Source organism: Triturus cristatus, chromosome 8 (assembly GCF_964204655.1).
Source record: "Triturus cristatus chromosome 8, aTriCri1.1, whole genome shotgun sequence".
NCBI classification, from domain to species: domain Eukaryota; kingdom Metazoa; phylum Chordata; class Amphibia; order Caudata; family Salamandridae; genus Triturus; species Triturus cristatus.
Window position 1 is genome coordinate 615,445,072 of NC_140591.1, and position 15,201 is coordinate 615,460,272.

At 45.4% G+C, this 15,201-nt stretch overlaps 1 long non-coding RNA gene across 1 annotated transcript in view; it reads right to left on the reverse strand.

The window, feature by feature from the left end:
• Window positions 1–13,359: 13,359 nt before the first annotated feature.
• The window catches only part of LOC146802487 (uncharacterized), a 106,514-nt gene continuing 104,672 nt past the window's right edge, over window positions 13,360–15,201 (reverse strand). The window contains exon 5 of the long non-coding RNA XR_014967757.1: window positions 13,360–13,644. This is a non-coding gene — a long non-coding RNA (uncharacterized LOC146802487). The remainder of the gene's footprint in view (window positions 13,645–15,201) is intronic.

Here is a 15,201-nt window from a genome sequence, read left to right on the forward strand (position 1 = left end):
ACCTCCCCCAACGCCGCTCGGGTGATTGCTGGGCTTGTACAGCTATGAGGGGTTCAGGAGGTAGAACGGAGCCACAGCACAGATCGGGGCCGATCCCCGGCTCCGTGTACCTTACGGTGCCCAGCGCCCTGGAGCTGTCTTCGGCAGCATTATAGGCAGGGGGGTCCACAGCATAATTTCTCGTCTCCGCTCACAGAAACATCTGTCAGGGCAGCCGGACCACCTCCGGAATAGGCGTGGTCAGCAGCGGTCCCGTCAGCTCCTGGATTAGTGGGGTAGAACGGCCATAGAAGGGAGCCACCGACAGAGCTCCTCGACTACCCGGCCTCCTCCATTGCCGGCCAAGCCACACTCCCAACATGAACATTAGTAATGTTCTTAGTATTTACCTTGGCCTTTGGGATGAATGTTAAAGAAGACTGATGACAATAGAGAAGTTCATACCTATATGAAAGGCCTACACATTATACTCAAGGGAGGATATCTGTATATAAAAAACATCAGCTGGTACATTAGGCATTCACTAAAAGATCGGCGTCATTTACCCAAACAAGATGGCCGCAGTATAAACAATATCAGAAAGAGCAAGTGTCAGGAACCCCCGTGACGCAATCCACAGAGGTCACCACAGAAGAAAACACAATGACAGTACAAGACTTGTCTAGAATAGTGTTAAGTTTGCAGCAGTCACCTCATTAAAACTAGAAAACTATACGCTACACTGTGAGCTGCAATGATATAAGCCACGAGAAAACCCTTAGGATAACACCTCGGTCAAACCCAAACCAGTGTTTCAACCACAGCGCTTTACGTTCACCCCATTGGTTACAGAGAGAGCAGGGGCGGCCCAACCTGTAAATGTCAATGTCACCACTCCTACTCCAGTTCCATTGGCTCCCCCTGAACGTTTCTTTGGAGACCAGACAAAGTTTAGCATTTTTATGAATCAATGCCAGTTACATTTCCTCTGTAAACCTGCAGCTTTTCCTGATGACGCCTCAAAAGAGGCGTTTGTCCTATCCTATCTAGGGGGTACGGCAGCCACGTGGTCAATAACCTGACGTTTTAAGGAAAGAATTCAAAAGCTTTTTGCAAGGCACCAATTTTTACAGGAAAGCGACAATGAGCTGCTGAACCTGCGTCAGGGCAATAAGGACTTATTGTCTTATATCACGTCCTTAATTGCTGAGACACAATGGCCAGATGAGAAAAGAACATCACTTTTTTTATCGTGGCCTTCGAGATGACTTGAAAGATGTTTTGGCGCAAATCGCTGACTTGCCATCCGATTGTGTTGAATCTATTGACTTAGTGGTCCGGTTGGATCATCGTCTGGGAGAAAGGAAGAGTGAAGAGACTGGTGACGACATGCCCTGAGTAGTTGTAGTTAAACATGAGAAAAAAGACACATCTAATGCCAATACTTCTGCCGATCATACCGAGCCCATGCAGATTGGGGACTTAGGGGACCTTTGTCCAAGGAGGAAAAGGATAGGAGACGTCACCTTAATTTTTGTTTATATTGCGGGAAGTATGGGCATTTTGCCCGGGATTGTTTGAGTAAAAATGTCCTCAAAAAGGCGGTCGCTGTTATTGACTCCCCTCTTCCAATCGTTGAAACTAAGCAGTCGGAAAACTAAGGATTGAGGCCCCCTTATCGAGCACAAACAACAAATTAGCCTCTTACCATCATTTACGAAACGCTATGACTGCTGCACCTCATAATTTAACCTTAATAGTTACCTTGCTGTTTCCTACCCGGACCAGAAAAGTTATTCCCATATTGTTGGATTCTGGAGCTACCGGAAATTGTCTGGACTTTGGCTTAGCTAAAATCGTAAACATTCCAACTGTCAAGAAAGAGGTTCCTGAGCCTGTGCATGGCTCAGAGTTATCTTCTGTTTTAATACTGTTTCAGACCTCCCCATTAACCATGATCTGTGCTGATGGACACACTGAATAAATCCATTTTGATCTTGTTGACACCCCTGTGTTTGGAGCCATATTGGGTATACCATGGCTCCAATTACACAATCCTAAAACTGATTAGTGCAAACGCACAGTGACATTGGATTCCGCGCATTGTTGGCAGAAATGCTATTCCACTGATCAGCATCCTCTAACGCCCTTGTACTGTGCCTCTGTGGTTGACAACCCAGCTTTGGTACAAGCGGAGGAATCAGAAATCACCTTACCAAAACAATACAGTGACTTTAACGATGTGTTCTTGGAACAACAGGCAACCCAGTTACCACCCCACTGGTTGTATGACTGCCGTATTGATTTGCTCCCCGGAGCCTCTCTACCTTGCAGTCGTGTGTATGCCTTGTCGGAGCCTGAGACCCAATATTTGCACGAATACTTGGACGACTTATTACTAAAGGGGTTTATTAGACATTCTACATCCTGTTAGTTCGACACTCTTTATCGTCCCAAAAAAGAATAAAGAACTTCGCTCCTGCATAGACAATCGCGCCTTAAACAAGGTGACGGTAAAAAAAACGCTATCCACGCCCATTAATATCGGTATTATTAGATCAGTTACGTCATTCCACTATTTTTACCAAATTAGACCCGAGAGGTGCATACCACCTAATTAGAGTAAAAGATGGAGACGAGTGGAAGACCGCATTTAGGACTAAAGTCGGTCTTTTTGAACATACAGTGATGCCTTTCGTTTTGTGTAATGCTAGTGCAGCATTTCAATTATTCATCAATGATGTGCGGCAGGATTTCTTGGACGTCTTTGTGATAGTTCACATAGACGATATCCTGACCGTTTCATCAACAACCGAAGAACATATTGGGCTTGTCCGCACTGTGTTACAACGGCTACGAAAGCAGCAACTGTTTAAGTTAGAAAAATGTGTCTTCCATGCTACCCGCATTGAGTTTTTGGGTTACATAATATCTCCCAACCGTATAGCTATGGATGATTCCAAAGTTCAAGCCATTTTGAAATGGGAAACACAAAGATCCTTAAAGGATATTCAGAGGGTTTTGGGTTTCGCCAATTTTTATCTGCGGTTTATCCCTCAGTTCTCCTCCGTTTTGTCACCCATCACTCACCTTCTCAAGGGGGTTACTTTTGATTGGTCCTCAGCAGCAGAAGCATTCCAGAAACTCAAGCAGGCCTTTACCGAAGTCCCACTGTTACATCACCCAGATCCTTCACAACTCTTCTAAGTGGAGGCTGACGCATCTCAGGTTGCTGTTGGAGGAATTTTGTCCCAGAGAGATCCTACATCAGGACATCTACATCCAATAGCCAATTTTTCAAAAAAACTCTAAGAAAATTGATGTTTGTCTGTCTTCCGCCTATCATCCTCAAATGGATGGACAGACAGACCGCCTTAACCAGACCCTGGAACAACCATTGCATTTTTTTCTTGTTTCCATGACCAGTGAATTCCCATTAAGGCTTTACCACTGGCAGAATTTGTGTATAATAATTCAGCCCATTCAGCTACTGGAGTCTCACCTTTTTTGTGTTTCGGTTACCACCCGAGAATTCTCCCACTATTGTAGCCATCTGTTGTTTGTCAGATCCCGGCAGTCCATGAACATCATCGCCACTTAGCACAAATCCAGACACAAGTGACATACCAAAACAGGTTAAAAAAACAAGCACATAAACATAGGCTGCCAGCCCCACAATATGCAATAGGAGACCAAGTATGGCTTTCAACTAAATATTTGAACATTGACGGATCTCGTAAATTAAACCCAAAGTATCTGGGACCCTTTACCATTACCAAAATGATCAATCCGGTGACAGTAAGATTAGAGCTCCCATGGGATTATCAGATTCACCAATTTTTTCACGTTTCTCTGCTATGGCCCTACTCTCCCTCAACTTGGACAGGACCACCCCCACCCCCAGTGAAGGTACATGGAGAATGGGAGTTTGAAGTATCCAAGGTTTTGGATTCTAAGAGAATTCGGGGCGTGTTGCATTATTTATTGGCACGGAAACAATACAGTACGGAAGGCAATTCATGGGAACCCACCTCTTCTGTTCATGCCCCTCGATTAGTACGACAATTCCATGAGAGGGAGGATTGTCAGGAACCCCCGTCACGCAATCCACAGAAGTGCCCTGCATTGTTTGTCAACACCCATATGGTGGGAATATCAATCATATTGCAGTGTTCCTACAAGAAGTACTTTGACCAATGTTTCTTTTTCTTTTATGTATTTGCTTTTGCCAATGTTTATTCTTTTTGTATGGACCTTGCCAATGCTTGTTAGACATCTGAGGATGAGGGGGCACAGGTGCAGCTGCTCGCGGCGGTTTTAACACGTAAGCAGTAACTGTACTGAACACATTGATTGAACATGCCCGGCAACGCCCAGGGTATGGCTATAATTAGCCTCGATCTGCAGACACCTGTTGCATGGCTGTCCCTGCCACAAGAATTCCCTGGAGCCTCGCGTCATTGGAGCCTCAGCTGAAGCGAAGGATTCCATCTCGTCAGGAATCACGTGACCTCTGCAAGCAGAAATTCTCCCCATCTTTGACTAAGGACTGAGATAACGACAATGCTTTTAAGTGCAAAACGTTGCTTTTACATTAGTGGTGTTACTTTTGAATGCAATTTGGAAACTGCCTGATATTGTTGCACATGTGTTTGATTGTAAAATGGGCAACAATTCTTAATGCAATTTGGAAACTACCTGGTATTGTTGCACATGTGTTTTAAAATGGGCAACAATTCTTCCTGGTATTTTTGAAGCTTTCTAATGCTTGATGCACACGTTTTCTGGTCGTGTTTGGACAACAACTCTCCTTGTATTTGAAGTTGACTGATTTTGATTGTGCACTTCTTGGGCAGCATTAAGGAGACATTTGATAACATTGTAAAGCGCCAAGGACTATATGTAAAGTGCTCTATTTCTGATATTGTTGTGCGCAATTGCGTTTTAGTGCCCCATTCTTAAGTTGCTGGATATTTTGGGCAGCATTTTAAGGCACAGTTGCTTCGTGTGTTTGAAAACAGGCTTGGATTGAACTCTGGAAATGTATTTGGAAACGTCTTTGGAAAAGTCTTATGCACAATCAGGTGAGATCATAAGGTATGAACAAATATACTATGTGAATTCATAAAGAATAAACAGTCTAATACAAATTCCTGTTTTATGTTTATAGAAACCTGCATATACATTTCTTAACGCTTATTGAGAGACAAATTGTTTGAAACACCATCACGCCTAAAAGGCAATCAGAAGTAGTAGAAGACGTAATGTTAGTATTGCTAGTAGTCTAAAGAGTTTTTAGGGTGTTCTGTGCTTATCTACCGATGTGTATTTTAGGAAAAGTTACGAGTGGCTCGCCGTGTCAAATTCCAGAACCTGGCTGGTCCAGACGGCACACCCTCTTCTTGGCAAAGCGCGAAGTGTAGCAGTCTCTCTTTCTTGTCTCTCATCCCAAATCCCCTTCCCTCTTTGGGCACCTGCCAGTGCTCCTGTTTTTGGTCAGCAGCACTGAGAGTTGTTCAGGGGGGGTTGAGGAACTGTCAAGCCACCTAATACAGGAAACGTCCCTAAATTTGAATTTAATTTGACTGTATCCTTGGGTATTATTTTTATTGTTTTTTTATGTATAGTTGAGTAATATTTATGTCATATAAAAGATAATGACTGGGTGCAATGGGCATCCGGCATAAGCGTTATTGTTTAACTACCTATATAAGATGGCCGCCATGCTATACAGAGAAAAAACTTGTATATGTGTGGACTCCGGAACTGACGTTTAGCCTAATCAAAAGGAATGTAGGAATTCTTTGAGCAACCGTATCTCGATAAATAATTGCCTTTTCCCTGAGTTAAATAGCTGCTGAAATACACAAACATGTATACAAGACATCTTGTGGAAAATCTATATATCTTATGTAAGGTCGGCTCTACTGGGTATTCTCAATAAGCTGAGCCTTAACCACTTATACAAGATGGCCGCCATGATGTACAGAGTAAAATTAGTATGGGCCATGATCCCAGAAGTGACGTTTAACCCAATTGACAGGAACGCGGGAAAGTCCGTAGTAATCGGAACCCGATAAATAACCATCAGCTTTTGGAGCAAATTAGGCGCTGAAATACGTCCCGACCAGTTTGAACGTGATCTTTTCATCAAAACAGTGAGCTAACTAAAGGACGAATATATAATAGTGATTACTGACAAAACGGGTGATAGCCGGTGAAGGAACCGGAGGGTTATTTTCTGTGCAACTTTTGAATGCCATAGCCTTATATTCTTAGGCAAAACAACCAGCTCCCCCCGGACCGGTTGCAGTTTTACATTTATTTTGTGAGGCTATAAACATGGTTCATGTTTTCCAGTACTATGTAGCATAGTATGTTAGTTCTGGGCGAAAAATTGCTAGAAAAATTGTTAGATTAAAGAATAATTGGATAAACTAATCTGAAGGCTGTCTAATACTCTTACCTATACAGCCAAAACAAGAGGCATTACAAAGGAAAACGTGGGAGAAATAAGTCCCAAATTTTAATTAGACGATCACGCCTGAATATAAGAGACTGAGGATTAAATAGTGGAAAGGTGAGCATAAATGTATTTGCTCTAAACCATTAATCATGAAATAAATACCAATAAGTAAAGTATCAAAAAACAACTTTGCTTTCCCGTCAGGATAGACAAATTCCGGGGACATAAAAAGAAGCAAATAATTGAATTTGAACCTCATCATAGAGGAATTGATAAATCTTTATGAAAATATACATCCTGTATTTAAAAGGTGGGTCTGTCTTGCTAAATTACCTTAAAAATAAATGAAATTTCTAGTTAGAGATATATTAAAAATAACAGATGGGCAAATTATATGAATCCTGATCCAGGTATCGAAATAATGTTTCAGATAATTGTAGGTGTAATCCAGACACCAAGAAACATTCTTTCATCGCATCAAGATGAAGAAATAATAGGACTGCAAAGAACGACCCTCCTGGAGATGGTCCGTTTGTGCACAGCCCGACCTTTCTTGTTGCCCACGTAACCAACAAAAACCTGGACGTCCACCTGGAATTGTTTGGTGCGATCCAAGTAGAACGAGAGTGCACGTTTTGGATCCAGACGGTGGAGCCGCTCTTCCTCTTTTGAAGGATGCGGAGGCGGAAATAAGGTGGGCAAGGTGATGGTTTGGCCAATGTGGAAAGAAGTAACCACCTTTGGAAGAAAGAAAGGTCTGGTCTGTAGAACGACCTTGTCCGGATGAACAGCCAGAAAGGGTGGCTTGGAAGAAAGAGCTTAAAGCTCACTCACCCTGCCTGAAGAGGTGAAGGCCACCAGAAAAGCAGTTTTCAAAGTGAGAAGCCTGAGAGGATAGTTATGTAGTGGCTCAAACGGACCGCACATAAGATATGTAAGAACCAAGTTCAAGTCCCACTGGGGCATTACGAAAGGAACAGGAGAAAAAAGATGAGTAATGCCATTAAGCAATCTTTTTACAAAAGGGTACTTGAAAAGAGAAGGCTGAACAGGAAGCCTAAGGAAGACTGAAATGGCCGTAAGGTAGCCCTTTAAAGTGCCCAGAGCAGAGCCCTGCTGTGCCAAAGAAAGGAGGAAGAAGAGAACCTCAGAAAGAGGGGCAGAAAGGGGATCCACAGCCTTGGCTGTGCACCATGCCACAAATTTATTCCATTGGCAGGCGCATACCGTCTTAGTGGAGGGATGCCTGGCTGCCAAGAAAACATTGCAGACTTCGGGAGGCAGGTCAAAAGACGTCAACTGCCGCCGAAACAATCTCCACGCAAGGAGGTGGAGGCTGGACAGGTGGGTGGAAGACTGTCCCCTGCTGCTGCGACAGAAGATCCTCCCGAAGTGGCAGTCTGATCGGAGGATCGATGGCCATGTTGAGCAGCTCGGGAAACCAGACTCTTCTCGCCCAATCCGGAGCCACAAGAATGACTTGGGCCCAGTTGCACTTGATCTTCTACAGCACTCTATGGAAAAAGTGGTATAGGTGGAAAGGCGTATAGAAGACCGCAACTCCATTCGCGACGAAAAGCATCGCCCAACGAGTGCCGCCTTGGAAATTCCAACACGCAGAACTGCTGACATTGCACGTTCTCTTCTGTGGCAAATAGATCTAACCAAGGCTCTTCCCACTGTTGAAAGAGACCTTGCACCACCTCCAAGTGAAGACGCCATTCGTAATCCATCATGCACCTGCGGCTGAGTTCGTCCGCCCTGATGTTCAGAGAACCTGCCAGGTGTTGAACCACCAGGGATATGCCCTGATATTCAAGCCATGTCCAGAGGAGGAGGGCATCCCGACATAGGGTCCACGACCCCACACTGCCTTGTTTGTTGCAGTACCACATGGCGATGGTGTAGTCCTTGAACACCTGCACTACTCTTCCCCGGACAGAGGGAAGGAATGCCTGGAGTGAAAGATGAATCGTCCAAAGCTCCAGAAGGTTGATATGGAGCCAAGACTCTGCCGGAGATCAGAAGCCTCTGATCTCCCCCTACCCCATGTGGCCGCCCCATCCCAGAAGTGATGCATCGTCACCACTGTGAACTCTGGTTGAGGAATGGAGAAGGATCTGCCTTAGACCCAATCCTGATTCATAAGTCACCACTGCAATTGGAATGCAGTACCCTCCGAGATCTGGACGCAATTGGACAGATTCCCCTGATGTTGTGCCCACTGGAACTCCAGGTCCCACTGCAGAGCCCACATATGCCATCTGGCATGATCCACCAGCAGGATGCAGGAAGCCGAATATCCCAGACACGCTGTTTGGGAGGATAAACCCGAAACTGCGTTGTGTCCAGAACCGCTCCGATGAAGAGGAGCTTCTGAGAGGGGGTCAGGTGTGACTTTGGCACGTTGATGGAGAACACCAGATAATGCAGGAGGTTGGCTGTAGTCTGGAGGTGGGAGATGACAGCCTGGGGCGAGCCAGCCTTCAACAGCCAGTCGTCGAGATAGGGGAAGACTGGAACCTCTGATCTGCACAGATGAGCTGCGACCACCGCCATCACTTTTGTGAACACCGGAGGGGCTCTGGCAAGGCCAAAGAGGAGCACGGTAAACTGATAGAGCTTTTGGCCTACCATGAACCACAGGAAACGCTGATGGGCCGGCAGGACGGGGATGTGAAAGTAAGCGCCCTGCAAGTCCAACGCTACCATCCAGTCTCCAGGGTCGAGGGCAGACAAGACCTGAGCGAGCATCAACATCTTGAACGTCTCCTTTCAGAGGAAGCGGTTGATGTTCCCCAGATCCAAGATAGGACGCAGGCCTTTCTCCTTCTTGGGCACCAGAAAATAGTGGGAATAGCAAACAGAAGCTACTTCTGGGGCAGGAACGCGCTCGATGGCCCCCTTGGCCAAGAGTGCCGAAACTTCCTATTGGAGAAGGGCCAGGTGATCCTCCAACATGCAATGGTACTGAGGTGGCATGGATGGAGGGGTAGTCTCGAAGGGGAGGGAGTAGCCCCTTCGGACTATTTGCAAAACCCACCTGTCCGACGTGATGGTGCGCCAGTGGGGGAGGTGGAGGATCCTGCCGGCCACTGGCATTTGGTGGCCCTGAAAGGTCGGACTAGGAGGGTTTGCAGGCTGCTACAGATGGGGCTGTGGTGGACTGGCCCGCTGGCCCCCAGAAACACAGCGGTCGTTCCCACGTCCCCGGCCATGCTGGGGCTGAACAGCTTGCACTGGCCTTTGGCTCTGGGCGGGACATAGCTGGGCACCACTTCCGTAGCCACGAAAAGGGGGGAAAGCAGACTGCGCAGGGCGGGTGGTGGAGAGGCCCAAGGACCTGGATGTAGCCCGAGAGCCCTTAAAGTGCTCTAGCGCGTTGTCTGCCTTGTCGCCAAAAAGGAGACGGTCATCAAAGGGCATGTCCATAAGGGTGGATTGGACATCCCCGGAAAAACCAGTCGAAAGCAACCAGGCGTAGCGTAGAAGGGCTACTGACGTGGAAAACGTACCTGTCGGCATCGGATCCGGCGTCGGTCGACTCTGGTCCAACTCCGTGTGTACCTTGAGGTGGAGGCCGGGGTCGACGTCGGCTGGGGACACAGTCGATGGCGGATGTGGTGCCGGTGGAATCTGCACAGGGGAGGCGTAACAAGGTTGACTGGCACCGATCCGGATCCAGGCCTGGATCCAAGGGGACCCTGCGGCACCCAGGCCGAAACCGCCGAAGGCCCAGGGCCCCCAGTCGAATCCGCGGGGCGTGAAGGCACGCCGGCGGAGTCGGGCTGCCCAAAGGTGGCGTGCATTGCTTCATAAAACTGACGAAGCTGGGCAGGGGTCGCTCCCGGGAAGGGAGTGAAACACAGAGCCGACCCTACGGGCTCCACACACACAGCCGCGGGAGGGGCACCACCTGCATCCCTCGTCAGCCGATGGACGGGAAGAAGTCGAAGATGCTTCTTCGACTTCTTTTTGTGCTTCCATTTACCTGACCCCGAGTGCGAAGACTTAGAGGAAGAATTGTGTTGGCCCCACGACAGGTCCCTCGACTTCCTACACGACTGGGACCTCGAGCGGCATGGAGCCGACTGCCGGGCCTCAAGAAGCTTTCAGGACCGCTCCCACAAAGACTTCGGGGCCATGGTCCGGCAGTCGGAGCACGACTTGGGGTCGTGGTTGCGCTCCAGGCAGTAGAGGCACACGCGGTGCGGATCCGTCACCGACTTCAGTCGGTTACAGGAACCGCAAGCCTTAAAGCCGGGCATCCCTCGTGCACCAGGAGTCGAAGGACTAAAAAATAAACAACAAAGTCGACAAAAGTCGAGAAAAAGCTCAGTCAAAAAATGACGGGGTACCGCTCTCTCTGGATCTGCGCTTGCTGGCATGGAAAAATAAAGAACTGACCTAAGCGCGAGAGGGTGGAATCTATGTAGGTACCACAACGTCATCCCAGCGACCACAATGACGAACGAGGAGTCGACCGATGCCACCTTCCGACGCGCAGGGGCACTGCTGACTAGAAACTTTCCGGATCCAGTCTGACGCCTGGGTAATTCGAAGGTAAGAAATCTATAACTAACTGTTTCTTTCAGATGTATCTAGCAAAAAAAAATTCTCGCAACAGCCTTACTAATCTTGCTACTCCCAACCTATACTAAGGTGGCAACTGACTGGCCATTCTCACGCCCTTCAGTTATTACTGTAAATCTTAGATTGGAGCTTCGCGACCTGTTCTCTGCATCAACCGTCATCTGAAGTTCAATCAGTTCGGCCTGTAGTTTATCCACCTGAGCTTCTTGGCGTGGCAACTTCTTGATCAGAGACTCGTTGCTCTACATCTGAGATTCGTGCGGTGAACTGCTGCATATTGGCATGAATTAAATTGAGTTGTTGCTCTGGTTTTTTGTGTACCTCGTCTTGGGAAGTTTTTATTTGTTCTAATCTAAGATCTGATGGAGGAGCAAATTCACTGAAACAGCTTGAGACTTGCCAACCCTAAAAGTTTGTCCTTATGCTTTTACCCGCCAGGTCTCAGGTATTAGAGCTGATGTTGAGGTGGTACCTATATCTCTTGTCTATAATCCTTACCATATCATCGATGATGGAGGGGCAATCGTCACTATATTCAAGCCTACTGCATTCTCCTGAACTTCTGGAGTGGAGCTGTCCTTAGATGACAAGTGCTCTTCTTCCTTGTGTTGCTCCCTGGCACTAGTTGTTTGATTCCTGGGAGGTTGTTAGATAATTGGCTTGGCCCCCTTGCTCACGAGCCCAGGCCATACTGAGTTCTCCTCATTGGAAATATGCTAGGCTCCTTGGTCTTTGTTGGGTCAGAAAATAGTGTGTCTGGGGACAAAAATAGCTAGTTTTGGGATCCATGGATGCCTGGGGTTCCTCTTCCCAGGTATTCCAAGGCTGCTCTGTCCTTTACTGGAATGGACACCTGCCCATATACTCTATCAGGGGAAATGCTCTTGATTTCTGTGTCAGACAATTTAGGACTAACTCCCCTTACAGAGGAGGTTTGGCTGCGATGCTTTAAACTGTGTACTGGATTTGTGGCTGTGGACTCTTAGCTGTTGTGTTCTTTGGCAGCCTTTTCATCATTCATGTACGTCTGTGCTGGGAATTTCCATGAAAGCCGCACCAGTGACTACAAAGGCCACCTCCACGACAATCCACAGGGCACTCGTCCTCAAAGGGAACTATTGCCACCTGTGAGGTACGCTGAGACTAACTATAAGGCTGTTTGCTCATGTGGTATGTGCACATATCTGGGGGCGGCAGTTAGGAGGTTGTCAGAAGGTCATGCAGCCGTCTCCTACCGGGAAAATAGATGTGGATCCTGCAATGCTGTTGATCATGAAGCCTGGGACACCCTAACCCCGGAGATGAAGTACAGCGAGGAGCATGACGGGTGATCTATGTGGCCCGACTCCTCCATGGGGTTGAATCTTGAGGGGCAGGTGGGGGTGGTAACTGCAGTACCTCACGAGAGCCATGCTGGGTCTTATGTGTATGCAGTTTTAGTTTTTTTTACTTTTTGTCCCTGATAATTGGGGGCATCTGAGCACGGCTCACAAGTGCTATGGGGTCAGGATGTGTCTACTTTTCCACCTTCTTTCCTATTAAAACAGATTTACAATTCACACCAAATAAAGAAAAGCAGACTGAGTAAAATGCCAACTTTCGCTAAATTCTGTGTAATTTTACTAAGCTGATTTTTCGTAGCGCCGACATAATTTACCAATGAGAATTAACATGGGAAAATGATTTGAGTCCTCACCACCCCTACCCCACATTAAGTAGGCCACCCTTGACTGTTCACCATGAAACTTTCTAGAAGGACGGCGAGGAACTTTTTTATTTTGGAAAGTTTTGTCAAACACCAAATTTAGTATTGAAACAAAAAATGCTCTTCCTGTGAAACTCAGAACTAACTTCATCTATATAGTGGTGACCGCCACTGTTCAATATAGACATACACACACAGGAGATAACTGAGCATGACTGAAAATATCTAACTGCTGCAATGCAACACAGATGTAATCAGAGAAGGAATACTGTGCAAACTGATAATTAAAACTTTAATAGGAAGCACCCTGCTATATCGGCAACAAAGAAAACAAAGGTATACAGAAGTAAGAGCACAACATAATGTGCAGCAAATTACAGTAAATAAGAAGCACAGGCCAGACATCCTAAAAAAATATATAGATTTATTGCAAACCGAAGACTGTAATTCTTCCCAATGTGTCATCCAAAATATTTTAAAACAACTGGAATATAAATATGCTTTTGCTCTAAATATAGAAAACCTTTGACCATGATTTACAATTCAACGATATCACTTTAAGATAAGAAAATAAATATTAAAAAAATTAAAAACCTTTACATTTTAGCTTCGTTTTATCCTTGTATTTATTAATAATTTTTTTTACTTGAGAAAACCGTCTTTCAGTAGGTTCAACACATTTATTGTGCACGCAAATTGTGAATAAATCATAATGAAAAGGTGTCTGAAATGAACAGCATTTTGATCAGCCGGCATTGGAGAGGTATTTGTTTGAATGGACTGCTTTTTAGCTTTTGGTTACAGCGTCAGACAAGATCAATTAATATAACGGACCACTCTGCATGGTAGGGTTTAGGCTATGACTTTACTGCACTATTGGAAAGGAGACAAGACCTCGCACCTGCACAAAGAAATGAAAAGAAAAACGCCCATGAATACAAATCATAAAAAATAAATTACTTGTATGAAGTGATACTGTCAAAATCATGTGCAAATACAGTAGCATACCATAATCGATTGCAAAGTTACAAAATACAAAACAATTAGCACCTGCAAATGAAACCAGTACTCATTCAGCTTTCTGCCAATTCTGCGTTATTTGCATTATAGGTTGTTTCCATTGAAAACTGCCTGCTCAAATTAAAATGGTTCTCTCACCAGACCACCATAAGATCTTCTACTTAAAGAGCAGGTATTCACTCAGGTCTATGTACATCATCTGCAGAGTTGAAACAGAATAGTCAACAACATTGTTTATTGTAGAACAGCTGAAATTGTTGGGTAGGATTTATGGTTAAGAGGCAAAAACGAAGCATCCAGGAGAAAGGTGGAGGGATCATTTAGGTCACTGGATATGATGCAAGAGATAAGGTAAAGGGGGGTAGCCTGTGGACAAGTGGCGGAGGAGCACTTGGTTCATCAAACATGGAAGAGTTTTGTGGGGGCTCTTTTCACTGTACCAAAGCTGGGAGAAAGTGAGTGGAAGCATCCAGCACATGACAGGGAGGTTATAGGTGGCCCAAGTATTGGGAAGGAGCTGTATAAGGTACAGGTCAATGTTTCCAGAGGAGTGTACCTCTGACTTGCTTTAGAAAAGGTTGAGATGATTTGACATGGGTTCAGTATGTGGTGAGAACTGGAGGGAATCTGGTCACCTCATACAAGTGAAAAGATTGAATGTGACTGTTCTGGTCTTGGGAGTGACAGGATGTAAAGATCCAGAACAAGGGCTGATTCAAGTTAAGGTACATTAAATGATTCAAAGGTAGAGCAGCAGGTGAGAGCACACTGAGCAAAATAGTGATGGAGGTCATGGTGCTTGAAACAGCGAAGAGCAGGGGAGATGTTCAGAAGAGGCAATGAAACACATGCAGAAAATTGAAATAACCCTCCTCTATGGTTTACAAACCATTGTGACAACACATTTACTCAAATTCATTTAACCTAAACAAAACGTATGTTGCTTTTCAATGAATGCCTGTAGACACCGTTAAACGACTACTAAGAGTTAAAGGTTGAGGCTTTATACATAGGAATTTGATGCAAAAGTAAAGAAAATGTGAGAAGGTGGTAACCATGAGAATCAAATAAATTCTTTTCTCCTGAAACTTAATTAGGAAACATGCAAGCCTACATGGAATTTACAACAGGTTGACAATACCAAGACCATAACGAAAGACCAAAAACAGTGTCCAATTTTGAGTGCGTGTGTTGTAGGATAGATTTCAATTTCTGAGTCAATCAAAGTAATTTAGCATGAAATATGGTAGAACCTCGTGGTCTAGAGCTACCAAAATCAATGCAGGTTCTCTGACGCCGAAGGAACGCCTTGTTTTTGTGTGCATCAAATGTATCCAATTGCTGAAGGACTTCAAGCATTTGTGCTGAATGTATCTAAATACTTTTACACAAAGCTAACAGCTTATTTCTTTTCCAGGTTTGATATTTTGCACAAATA